The following is a 13450-nucleotide window of genomic DNA, read 5'->3' as shown; positions in this document are numbered from 1 at the left end:
CTGCCTGTGTCCTCTGGTGGTCGATCCAAGCAAAAGGGACCACCAGAGGACCAGGTAGCAGGTATATTAGACGCTGTTATCAAAACAGCGTCTAATATACCTGTTAGGGGTTAAAAAATCGCATCTCCAGCCTGCCAGCGAACGATCGCCGCTGGCAGGCTGGAGATCCACTCGCTTACCTTCCGATCCTGTGAACGCGCGCGCCTGTGTGCGCGCGTTCACAGGAAATCTCACGTCTCGCGAGATGACGCATATATGCGTGACTGTGCCTGGAGCTGCCGCCTCCGGAACGCGATCCTGCGTTAGGCGGTCCGGAGGCGGTTAAAGGGCCAGAAGCCCAGTACAAGAGACTGATCAGTGGAAATGGCTGCAAAATGGTATAGCCCGTGGGAGAAATCCTGCGAGTTAGTGATCGGGGGAATCCCGCTGGGGGTCATTCTAGACTCCCGCCAGCAAGTGTCTCGGGTCCTGCCTGAAATTCTGGACTTTGTAACAAGGGGGCCAGAGACAAAAACTACGGTGTCACTGACCTTTGTGACGGACTATGGCTCCGTACAGTGCGAGCTCTTGAAATGCGAGACCCTGAGGGTAGAGTTCATACTGGGCAAGGACTTTCCGTTCTTTTGGCAGATATGGAGCGGCAAGATTGCTTCAAGTTCTGCGGTAGGAGTTCCGGAGACAAAGATATGTGCCGTTGCCAAGGGCAACCAACGGGAAGAAAAGGAGGTGGAGAGCGGTTTGGCTCTCAGGAGTTCTTATATTTCCTGCAAATGGGTACAGAGTCCTAAAGTGTGCTGCTGGAGTGACAGTCCGGAAGGAGACTGGAGTCGAGGTGTTTCCGATGGCAACGACTGCACTGAGGAGCCTGGGTGTGTTCAGGTGACCAGGAACCAAGGGCTGGAGGTTCCTAACATCCTGGAGACGGAAGATGACTGCTATGGAGACGTGCGTACAGCACTTGGGAGCGCCAAACCCGTGACGGCTGTGGGTAAGAGCGTTCCAGTTGTTTCGTATACAGCAGTTGAAGTGACAGGCAGCAGGGCTCTGGAGGTTGGGCATGTTGCTGACCAGTGCCCTAATGCCTCAGAAGCCCTGTGCTGTGGTATGAGCTGGCAGCAGTTGCTATCTGCCGAGCCAGTGGGTGTAAAAACACCAGGACTAGAGACTGCTACACAAATGTGTGACCTTGTGGAGAAGGGCAGTCCAGTCCAGGCGTTGTTGGACACAGAGAGCCAGGTGATCCTGGTACCTGCCAGCTGGGTGGCTGAGACCTATGTGCAGGACTTTCATGGAGTTAGCATGAACTGTCCGGTTGCTCTCCCTGAGTGTGAGACTCCAGTGCAATCTGGGACTTGTGAACTTAGTGATGCGGTTTCACATATACATAATGTGTTATTGGGCCGTGATATCTGTTTCTTGCTGTGGGGTAAGGTAGACACTTCTGCAGATAGTGACAAAACTCCTGCAGAACCTGTACCTGTCCCTTTAAGTGAGGATCTAAGGGAGCTGCACTTTGACCTGCATGGGGAAAGAATATTGACCATTGGAAACAATGGTGCTGGTCAAGTGCAAAGTGATGGTGACAAAAGTGCGGAAATGCATAAGGAAAATGTGATGTCATATGAAATATGTGGTGACAGTGATATATCTTTTCCGTTGCAGGTTGTGGTCAGGGGAGAAGCGTCCCCTGGTGGTAAAAATGTAAATGATGATGAAACTTTATTTTCTGCATCTGCTATGTTTCATGAAGCACTATATGACTTAATCAAAAGGTTTGAAGACATACATATAAGTAGTGTGGAGCAAAGCCCAGCTCCAGCTCAGTGTTTGAAGGTGCAGGAAAATATGATAGGGTTAGAGGGTGTACCGCACGTACCAGAGGTGGAAATGCAGTCTCCACAATGTTGGTTGGTTACTAAGGAAGTGTCCCAGGTGGGGATTAGCTCATCGGTGCCCCTAGAGGTCAGAATTAATAATGACACGAGCGGTATAGGTGACGTATGTGCTGTGACCGATAGCAACCCAGAGAGTGAAGCTACCATGTCAAGGTCCTGCGAAACAAAGGTGGTTACTAGTAGCGACCAAGCAGTTATATCTGACGAGATGAGAATTAAGTCGGGTGACGTCAGCCTAGGGTCTGAAGCCCATATCCAGACAGTTGTAGATGACCTGACACGACAGTACAGCTGCAAACAGAAGGATGAGTTGGAGAAATCTAAGTGTGCTCTCGAGCAGCAGGTGGAAGGTGAGAAACCTGAAGAGGAGAGTTCTCTGGAAGACGTCAAGAAGCCAGAGCCTGTTAAAAATGGGACTGGAGATGGTGGCACTGTGGTGCTGGCTGTGGCAGAGAAGATGGAAAATGCTTCTGCTGAACCAGTTGATGGGGCTGATGTGGATACCGAAGACCACAGACCCGTGGTAGCGTGTAGCCCAGGCCTGGAAGATGTCCCCTCTGCATAGAAGGCCTTCCAAATAGCCAGCAGCCTGCTGGGGAAGAAGTACGAGGAGGTGAACGATCAGTTTTTGGATCCGGGCTATTACGATGGGCTGTATCTCCTGACTCCTACACAAAAGGAGAACAGTGTCCTGGGTGAGCGTCTGGAGAAAATGACAGAAGACGAGGAGTCTGCTGAAGACCCTGGTGCCTCCTGCCTCGATGAGAAAGAGGGGGAGGGGTTAACAGGGCAAGTGTATGGTGCCATGTCCGAGAAGGATGAGAAGGCGGTCAAAGAGACTGGAGACTTCGAGAAGACAAAGGCTGAAAAAGTTAAGGCCAATGTGTTGGTTGACGTGAAGTCCCCAGGTGCTACAGAGACCAAAGTTAAGCCAAAGGGAGCCGCGGCCGAAGTGGAAAAAGCCACTAAAGAAGCAGAGGTCTCTGAAACTGCCACCGTAGCTGGCGTAACTACTGCTGGAAAGAAGGTAAAAGTGACCCAGATGCACGTAAAAGAAGTGAGCTGGGGCAAGCATGCTCTGCTGAAAGAGCCCTTCAAAGCAAAGGAGAAAGTGTCGAGACATGACCTTGACTGGGAACAGTTCAGTCAAGAGTTGCAGCAGTTCAAGAAAGGACGTGAGGTGCATGTACAGGAGCCAGAGGATCTAAAAAGAGAGAGAGATCAAAATATACGATAGCGCATAATTATTACTCGGGAAAGAGAAGGAAAAGATTATCTGGCCATGAGATGGGCACATGAGGTCCTTAGGCAGTTTCTGTTAGGCAAGATGTTGGTTTTGGTGATAAACCAAGCTCTGCTGGCGTGGGTCTGGCAGAACAAGGGGAAGGTACGTGTCACCAAGGTTCCTGGCCTCGGTGAAATAAGAACCGGTAATTTTCTGTGTCAGCGGCAGCTAGTGCTCGCTGACACTGGGTTACTTAGTGTGGCTGTAAAGCCAATCTGGGCCGGTTCTTATTGGGAGCAGCCAAAGAGCAGGGTGGGTGGCTGTTCCCCACGTCCAGGCCAGGTGGATGCCCTCTCACCAGCCTCCCGTAGTTATGCAGGTGTTCACCCTCACGGGCTTGAACAAAGGGGGGGGAATATGAAACAGTGACAGGTCTCACGCAGATTGGAGGCAAGGAAGGGGTGGATAGTTCGGTCCACACCCCTATTCCACCACAGGCGATACCAGCTGTAAGTAATCAGGCTGGCACAAAGCACCTCCCAGGGTGTCAGCAAGGGGGGAGTGTGTTACCTGTGGACAAAGGCCTGGAGGCTCTGTCTGTGTGGTCCAAGCCAGGAGGGCTGAGAGACCACGATTTCCCAAGAGACACTGGACTGGAGACAGTGGGTGTACTGTGCTCTGTACAGCCAGGAGGCTGTGGGACATTGGCTCAGAAAGCCGCACGTGTTCACAGGGTGTGAACAGGGACTTAGGTGAGTCAGGGATCTATTTGTTTAGTTAGAGCCCAGCCGGGCGAGTGTTTATTATTTTGTATTATTGTTTATGTTTATGCGGATGTGCCGCAATAAAGCACCGTGTTTGGATCTTAAACTTGGTGTCCTGAAGATATCTGTGAGAATGACCCCTGAAAGAGAGCTGATCCCCTACAATTGGTGGAGGATGCAGGCAGGTGTCCCTGCTGATAAATAAAAGTGCTGGAAGCCTGCTAGTTTGCTAGGAGCAATGACATTGTGTCACAGCCAGACAGCTGAGAAGCGCTCACAGGAGCTTCTCAGATCCTCCTCCTTGAATTTCTTTGTTTTGGTTTAGTTTCTCATCTCGTTAGTCTATCTCAGCTGTCATGCAGTTGGACTGATTGCTACCCTTTAAGTTCCTCCCCATAATGCAGTAGTGTGCGGCTGATACAACTTCCTGGAGTGTGTGTGCATGCTGTTCCCAGTTCCCAGTTCCCAGTCCTCAGTTGTCAGTCGTCTGCAAGATAACTGCTGTTTATGTATTTATGATTTTGTCTTTTCTGGATCCAGGTGACCCTGACTCCCTCCGTGTCAGTGTAGGGAGCCGGTGGTCGTGTCCCTTCACTATTGTAGGGTCTTCAGGTAATAGATAGCCGAGGAACGTGGATATGCGGCCATCCACCTTTGGGGTGTTCGCATAGGCTGAGCAGTGAGGGAGAGCGGCAGGTCTATTGCAGGGGTCTCCCTTTGTTCCTTAGTTGTGGATCCAGAGAGACATTGTTTATATGGTATTGTCTTGTTATCTGTACACCATCCGTGACATTATCAGCCGCCAAAACCGTCTCAAGCATGGATCCGGTTTCACTTTTGGCTGAACGCTTTCAGGGTCTTTCTTTGGAGGTAGCTGATCTCCGTAAGACTTTTTCTCAGTTTCAAGTGACCGGTTCAGCTTGCGTTCATGGAGTTTGTGCTGAGCCTAAGATCTCGCTCCCGGATACGTTCTCCGGGGGTAGTGAGAATTTTGTGCGTTTTAGAGAGGCTTGCAAACTCCATTTTCGCCTTCTTCCCCATTCTTCTGGTGATGAAGAACGGAGGGTGGGGATCATTATATCGCTGCTCAGGGGTAACGCTCAGTCCTGGGCCTTTTCGCTGCCGAAGGGGGCACGGCCCCTTCGTTCAGTGGATGAATTCTTTTTAGCCCTGGGTCAGATATATGATGATCCGGATCGTATTGCTCTGGCTGAGTCTAGACTACGTCTGTTATGCCAGGGTAAACAATCCGCAGAGATATACTGTTCAGAATTTCGGAGATGGGCAGCAGATACGGGTTGGAATGATGCTGCACTCCGAAGTCAATTTTGCTATGGTCTTTCAGAGGGATTGAAAGATGCATTTGCCTTTCATGAAAGACCTACCTCCTTGGATACTGCTATGTCTCAGGCTGTTCGTATTGACAGGCGTCTTAGAGAGAGAGGAGAGATCTCTCCTTCCTGTCATACTCAGTCCCGGGACAATGCAGCGGTCTCATTCTGTGCACAGGGGTCTCAGTCGCTGTCAGCCCCTTCTGAGCAGGAGTCCATGCAGCTGGGGTTGATTGCCTCTGACAATAGAAGATTCAGCCCGCAGGGGAGGGTTTTTTTTTTTGTTGTGGAGGTATAAATCATCTGGCAAATGTTTGTCCCTCTAGGAGATTCAGGCAGTTTTCTGGGAGTAATAAAGAGACAAAAAGGAAAAAATCTTTTAAAAATGTTCCGTCTGTTACTATTGGCAGGGTTGAGGCGGAAATTGAAGGTTTTCCGTTTGCTTGTAGTTCCCGTTTTGTCCTGCCTGCTAGGGTGGCGCTAGAGAGCGAGAGCATTTTTTGTGAGATTTTTGTGGATAGTGGAGCAGCTGTCAACCTCATTGATAATCAATTTGCAATAACTCATGGTTTCCAGGTATGCACTTTGGGAAAGGATATTCCTGTTTTTGCTATTGATTCAGCTCCACTTTCTCAGAAATCATTAAAGGGCATAGTTCACAATATCCGTTTAATTGTGAGTGATGCTCATGTTGAGGATGTGTCATGTTTCGTCCTTAGCGGTTTGCCTACTCCTCTAGAGTTGGGGCTACCCTGGCTCACTAAACATAACCCCACCATTGATTGGCAAGCGAGGCAAATAAATGGTTGGAGTAACTTTTGCAGAGAGAATTGCCTCATAACATCTGTTTCTGAGGTTTCTACTAAGACTGTACCACCTTTCCTCTCTGAATTTTTGGATGTCTTCTCTGAGAGTGGAGTTCAGGGTTTACCTCCGCACAGGGAGTATGATTGCCCTATTAATCTCATCCCAGGCGCCAAGCTGCCTAAATCTCGTTTATACAATCTCTCCCAACCTGAGAGGGTCGCTATGCGGGCTTATATCTCTGAGAGTCTGAGAAAAGGACACATACGACCCTCGAAGTCACCTGTTGCCGCTGGTTTTTTCTTTGTTAAGAAAAAAGATGGTTCTTTAAGACCTTGTCTGGATTTCAGGGAGCTGAACAGTATCACTATTCGTGATCCTTATCCGCTTCCTCTGATCCCGGACCTGTTTAACCAGGTTGTTGGGGCTAAAGTCTTTTCCAAATTAGACCTAAGAGGGGCATACAACCTGGTTAGGGTCAGAGAAGGAGACGAATGGAAGACGGCTTTCAATACCCCTGAGGGCCATTTTGAGAATTTGGTTATGCCTTTTGGTTTGATGAATGCCCCAGCCGTTTTTCAGCATTTCGTCAACAGCATTTTTTATCATTTAATGGGAAAATTTGTATTAGTGTATTTGGATGACATTTTGATTTTTTCTCCTGATTTCAAGACTCATAAGGAACACTTACATCAGGTCTTGCTCATCCTGCGGGAGAATAAATTATACGCGAAACTGGAAAAATGTGTGTTTGCAGTTCCAGAAATCCAATTTCTGGGGTTTCTTGTCTCCACTTCTGGTTTTCGCATGGACCCCGAGAAGGTCCGCGCTGTGCTTGAGTGGGAGCTTCCTGAGAATCAGAAGGCGCTGATGCGTTTTTTGGGCTTTGCCAATTATTACAGGAAATTTCTTTTGAATTATTCCTCTGTTGTTAAACCACTCACTGATATGACCAGAAAGGGGGTAGATTTTTCTTCCTGGTCGGTAGAGGCGCGTAAGGCCTTTTCTAATATCAAGGAGAGTTTTGCTTCCGCTCCCATCCTAGTACAACCTGATATTTCGTTATCCTTCATAGTTGAGGTTGATGCTTCTGAGGTAGGGGTGGGTGCGGTCTTGTCTCAGGGTTCCTCTCCTGCCAAATGGCAACCGTGTGCCTTTTTCTCAAAGAAACTCTCCGCCGCAGAGAGAAATTATGATGTGGGAGATAGGGAATTGTTGGCCATCAAGTTGGCTTTTGAGGAATGGCGCCATTGGCTAGAGGGAGCCAGACACCCTATTACCGTGTTTACTGACCATAAAAATCTGGCCTACTTGGAGTCAGCCAAGCGTCTGAACCCGAGACAGGCCAGATGGCCTTTGTTCTTTTCAAGGTTTAATTTTGTTGTTACGTTCCGCCCTGGGGTTAAGAATGTGAAGGCAGATGCCCTGTCACGTTGTTTTCCGGGAGGTGGGAATTTTGAAGACCCGGGTCCCATTTTGGCTAAAGGTGTGGTGGTCTGTGCTCTTTTTCCTGAATTGGAGGCAGAGGTGCAGGCAGCCCAGTCAGAAGCTCCTGATCTTTGTCCTCCTGGGAGGTTGTTTGTGCCTCTCGCTTTGAGACACAAGATTTTTAAAGAACACCACGACACGGTTTTTGCTGGGCACCCGGGGGCAAGAGCCACACTGGATCTCATCGCTCTGAGATTCTGGTGGCCTGCGCTTCGTAAGTCGGTTGAGGGTTTTGTGGCAGCTTGCGAGACTTGCGCTCGTGCCAAGGTCCCTCATTCACGGCCATCAGGTCCTCTCCTTCCTTTGCCCATTCCTTCCCGTCCTTGGACACATCTGTCCATGGACTTCATAACGGACTTGCCTCGTTCCTCGGGGAAGTCTGTGATTCTGGTGGTGGTGGACCGTTTTAGCAAAATGGTGCATTTTATCCCTTTTCCTGGTTTGCCCAATGCTAAGACGCTGGCGCAGGCATTTATTGACCACATTGTCAAATTGCATGGGATTCCTTCAGACATAGTCTCTGATAGGGGCACGCAGTTTGTTTCCAGATTCTGGAAGGCTTTCTGTTCTCGCTTGGGGGTTCGGTTGTCATTCTCTTCTGCTTTCCATCCGCAGTCGAATGGCCAGACAGAGCGCGTCAATCAGAATCTGGAGACATATCTGCGCTGTTTTGTGGCGGAGAATCAGGAGGATTGGTGTTCTTTTTTGTCCCTTGCTGAGTTTGCTTTAAATAACCGTCGTCAGGAGTCCTCTGATAAGTCGCCATTTTTTGGTGCATATGGGTTCCATCCGCAGTTTGGGACTTTCTCGGGAGAGGGCTCTTCTGGTTTGCCTGATGAGGACAGATTCTCCTCGTCTTTGTCATCTATTTGGCAAAAGATTCAGGATAATCTAAAGAGCATGAGTGAGAGATATAAGCGTGTGGCGGATAAGAGACGTGTGCCTGGTCCGGACCTGAATGTTGGTGATCTGGTGTGGTTGTCTACCAAGAATATCAAATTGAAGGTTCCCTCCTGGAAGTTGGGTCCTAGGTTTATTGGGCCTTACAAGATCCTGTCTGTCATCAATCCTGTTGGCTACCGTCTTGATCTTCCTCAGACTTGGAAGATCCATAATGTTTTTCATAAGTCCTTATTGAAACCTTATGTTCAACCTATTGTACCCTCGCCTTTGCCTCCTCCTCCGATTATGGTTGATGGAAATCTTGAATTTCAGGTCTCTAGGATTGTGGATTCTCGTCTTGTCCGCGGTTTCCTCCAGTACCTCGTTCATTGGGAGGGTTATGGTCCTGAGGAGAGGATGTGGGTCCCAGTGACGGACATTAAGGCCTCTCGTCTCATCAGGGCTTTCCATAGGTCCCATCCTGAGAAGGTGGGCTCTGAGTGTCCGGAGTCCACTCCTAGAGGGAAGGGTACTGTCACAGCCAGACAGCTGAGAAGCGCTCACAGGAGCTTCTCAGATCCTCCTCCTTGAATTTCTTTGTTTTGGTTTAGTTTCTCATCTCGTTAGTCTATCTCAGCTGTCATGCAGTTGGACTGATTGCTACCCTTTAAGTTCCTCCCCATAATGCAGTAGTGTGCGGCTGATACAACTTCCTGGAGTGTGTGTGCATGCTGTTCCCAGTTCCCAGTCCTCAGTCGTCAGTCGTCTGCAAGATAACTGCTGTTTATGTATTTATGATTTTGTCTTTTCTGGATCCAGGTGACCCTGACTCACTCCGTGTCAGTGTAGGGAGCCGGTGGTCGTGTCCCTTCACTATTGTAGGGTCTTCAGGTAATAGATAGCCGAGGAACGTGGATATGCGGCCATCCACCTTTGGGGTGTTCGCATAGGCTGAGCAGTGAGGGAGAGCGGCAGGTCTATTGCAGGGGTCTCCCTTTGTTCCTTAGTTGTGGATCCAGAGAGACATTGTTTATATGGTATTGTCTTGTTTCCTGTACACCATCCGTGACACATTGCAGCAAAGGGCAGCGTCCTTGCTGTTCTGGACAATTTTTTTTATTTTTTTATTGCTGGGTTGCAAAGGAAATTGCTGTGTGGACCTTAAAGGGCCAGAAGCCCAGTACAAGAGACTGATTAGTGGAAATGGCTGCAAAATGGTATAGCCCGTTGGAGAAATCTTGCGAGTTAGTGATCGGGGGAATCCCGCTGGGGGTCATTCTAGACTCCCGCCAGCAAGTGTCTCGGGTCCTGCCTGAAATTCTGAACTTTGTAACAAGGGATCTTAAACTTGGTGTCCTGAAGATATCTGTGAGAATGACCCCTGAAAGAGAGCTGATTCCCCTACAACGTGCATAAGTGACTGTCACATTTAGGCCATAAATACAGCTTTGGCATACTGGGGTGAAAAAAGCCTCTGATATACTGCACATCTGGGATTACACGCGCATAAGTGACTGTCACATTTAGGACAGAAATACAGCTTTTTGGTTAGGGTGAAAAAACCCTCTAATATACTGCACATCTGGGATTAGACAAGCATAAGTGACTGTCACATTTTGGCCATAAATACGGATTTTTGGTTACTGAAGTGAAAAAAGCCTTTAATATATTGCACATCTGGGATTACACGTGCATAAGTGACTGTCACATTTAGACCATAAATATGGCTTTGGCATACTGGGGTGAAAAAAGCCTCTGATATACTGCATATCTAGGATTAGACGTGCATAAGTGACTGTCACATTTAGGCCAGAAATACGGCTTTTTGGTTACTGGGGTGAAAAAACCCTCTGATATACTGCACATCTGGGATTACACGTGCATCAGTGACTGTCACATTTAGGCCAGAAATACGGCTTTTTGGTTACTGGGGTGAAATAACCTTCTGATTATACTGCACATCTGGGATAAGACGTGCATAAGTGAGTGAGTGTCACATTTAGGCCACAAATACCGCTGTCATATATAGTTAAAAAAAATATATAGAGTGCAATACCCTACATCAGGTCCACCTAACCACAGATACGTGTACCAGTAAGCACAGCCAGGGACGCTATATCTCCCTAACTGCACACTGGGTAAATGTAGTGGCGGCTGGGCCCCAGGCGGGGAGCACGTCCTTCTGCCGCCAAGGATCGCATGGCATCATTCTTTGCCTCCTGTTGCCTCCTCTTCCTACTTGGCTTCCTCCTCCTCTTCTACCACCTCCTCATCCGATCAGCGACAGACCTTCGCCACCAACTTCAGCACAGCCAGGGGTAAACGTCAACAGGCCCCACACAGCGCAGGAGTTGTGGCGGGGTATAGAACAACAGACCGATGAGTGGTTGGTGCCGGTGAGCCTCAAGCCCGGCCTGGTGGTGTGCGATAATGGGCGAAATCTCGTTGCAGCTCTGGGACTAGCCGGTTTGACGCACATCCCTTGTCTAGCGCATGTGCTGAATTTGGTGGTGCAAAAATTCATTCACAACTACCCCGACATGTCAGAGCTGCTGCATAAAGTGCGGGCCGTCTGTGCGCGCTTCCGGCGTTGTCGTCCTGCCGCTGCTCGGCTGTCTGCTCTACAGCGTAACTTCGGCCTTCCCGCTCACCGCCTCATATGCGACGTGCCCACCAGGTGGAACTCCACCTTGCACATGCTGGAGAGACTGTGCGAGCAGCAGCAGGCCATAGTGGAGTTTCAGCTTCAGCACGCACGGGTGAGTCGCACTGCGGAACAGCACCACTTCACCACCAATGACTGGGCCTCCATGCGAGACCTGTGTGCCCTGTTGCACTGTTTCGAGTACTCCACCAACATGGCCAGTGGCGATGACGCCGCTATCAGTGCTACAATACCACTTCTATGTCTCCTTGAGAAAACACTTAGGGCGATGATGGAAGTGGATGTGGCCCAGGACGAGGAGGAGGAAGAGGGGTCATCTCTAACACTTTCAGGCCAGTCTTTTAGAAGTGGCTCAGAAAGAGGAATTTTGCAACAGCAGAGGCCAGGTACAAATTTGGCCAGCCAGGGCCCACTACTGGAGGACGATGAGGAGGAGGATGGGGATGAAGCATGTTCACAGCAGGGTGGCATCCAACGCAGCTCGGGCCCATCACTGGTTCGTGGCTGGGGGGATACGGAGGACGCAGACGATATGCCTCCCACAGAGGACAGTTTGTCCTTACCTCTGGGCCGCCTGGCACACATGAGCGACTACATGCTGCAGTGCCTGTGCAACGACAGCAGAGTTGCCCACATTTTAACGTGTGCTGACTACTGGGTGGCCACCCTGCTGGATCCCCGTTACAAAGATAATGTGCCGTCCTTAATTCCCTCACTGGAGCGTGATCGGAAGATGCGCGACTACAGGCGCACGCTGGTAGACGCGCTCCTGAGAGCATTCCCGACTGACGCCGGGGACAAGTGGAAGCACAAGGAGAAGGCAGGGGAGGAGGAAGAGGTCGCCAACGCAGCTGTGTCAGCGCCAGCACCTCAGAAGGCAGGGTTAGCATGGCATTTGGGTCTCAAAATTGTCCACATGGCCAGAGCTTGCCCTGTATGCCTTGGAGGTGCTGGCCTGCCCTGCAGCCAGTGTACTCTCTGAACGTGTATTTAGCATGGCATAAGGTGTCATTACAGACAGACGCAGCCGCCTGTCCACAGCCAAGTGGACAAGCTCACGTTCATTAAAATGTACCAGGCTTGGATCCCTCAGGACTTGTCTGTACCTTGTGCAGAATAGACAGTTCTAACAGCCTCAACCATCCATCCTTGTACTCAAGTGCACTTATTCCTTTTTTTTGTTATATGTCCCAATATTTTGGGGGATACCCCTATGTAAAAACGTAAAATAACATACATCTGTGTTGGCTACCTATTCCTCCTTCGCCGCTGCTTCCACCTAGACCGCCAGGTGAGCCTACACGGCCACATCCACCCATTCACCGCCTCCTCAACCTCTTCCTCCTACATCATTCCTAATTTTAATTTTTTTAATTTTTTTTTTTATTCATTTCCCTATCCACATTGGTTTGCAGAGCATTTGGCATGCTCTTTAGCACATTTTGCTGCCTTCTGCAGCCCTCTAGCTGTTCCCAGGGCTATTTTAGAGCCATTTTAGTGGCCAAAAGTTCGGGTCCCCATTGACTTCAATGGAGTTCGGGATCGGGGTCAAGTTCGCGTCCAGAACCTGAACTTTTTTTTTAAGTTCGACCGAACCTGCCGAACCTGAACATGCAGGTGTCCGCTCAACTCTAATGCTTAATAATACTTGTAATAAATTAAACAAGTAAATTGAATTAGCCTTGACTCATAAAAACTATACAGATTTCCATAGGAGAGAAACTCTTCTCCAAACATCTGTAGAGCTCTTTCAGACATTTATAAAAGAAAGAAAGCATGATTTGACCATTTTTAGAGAGAAAAAAGCATATGATTTTTTGAATGAGCAAAAGGCAGACGAAAGTAACAGGGACGACTCAAGTACAGACTTAGACTCCTCAGACACAGACATAAATCCTACGTTTAGGGTATCAAACAGGGGACGAAATAGGGGAGAGGGGGGAGAAGATGGCCCCAACACAATCAGGGAAGAGCAAAAACGTCAACATGTGCATCTTCCTCATCGGATGTGTCTTCACTGGGAGCCTCCTCTTTGAGTTTTTTGGCCAAGGGAGGGGAAAATCATACAGGTCCACCATAGCAACTAAGGGACAGAGAGACCCTCCAAAGGGAGACAAACGAAAATAGATGAAAACCGAATTGTCTACCTAACTAATAGAACTTTTTCTGAAAATGAACTGCAGGTTTTGTCGAAGGGTCTCTCTTTTGTTCCAACTGTCAATTTTGATGCTTTTTCGGGAGTAAAGGATATCAATCTTTTTACCCACAAATTAAAATGGCATAAGTTCCATCAGAATAATGATAGAGAAGAATGTCTAAGATAAGGCATCCAGATGGCCTGCCTTGAGGGCACCAGGTTACTATCACCTGGTGAAAGTGATCGAATCATAGGCCAC

Source organism: Bufo bufo, chromosome 5 (assembly GCF_905171765.1).
Source record: "Bufo bufo chromosome 5, aBufBuf1.1, whole genome shotgun sequence".
Classification (NCBI taxonomy): Eukaryota; Metazoa; Chordata; class Amphibia; order Anura; family Bufonidae; genus Bufo; species Bufo bufo.
This window is presented reverse-complemented; position numbering follows the sequence as displayed.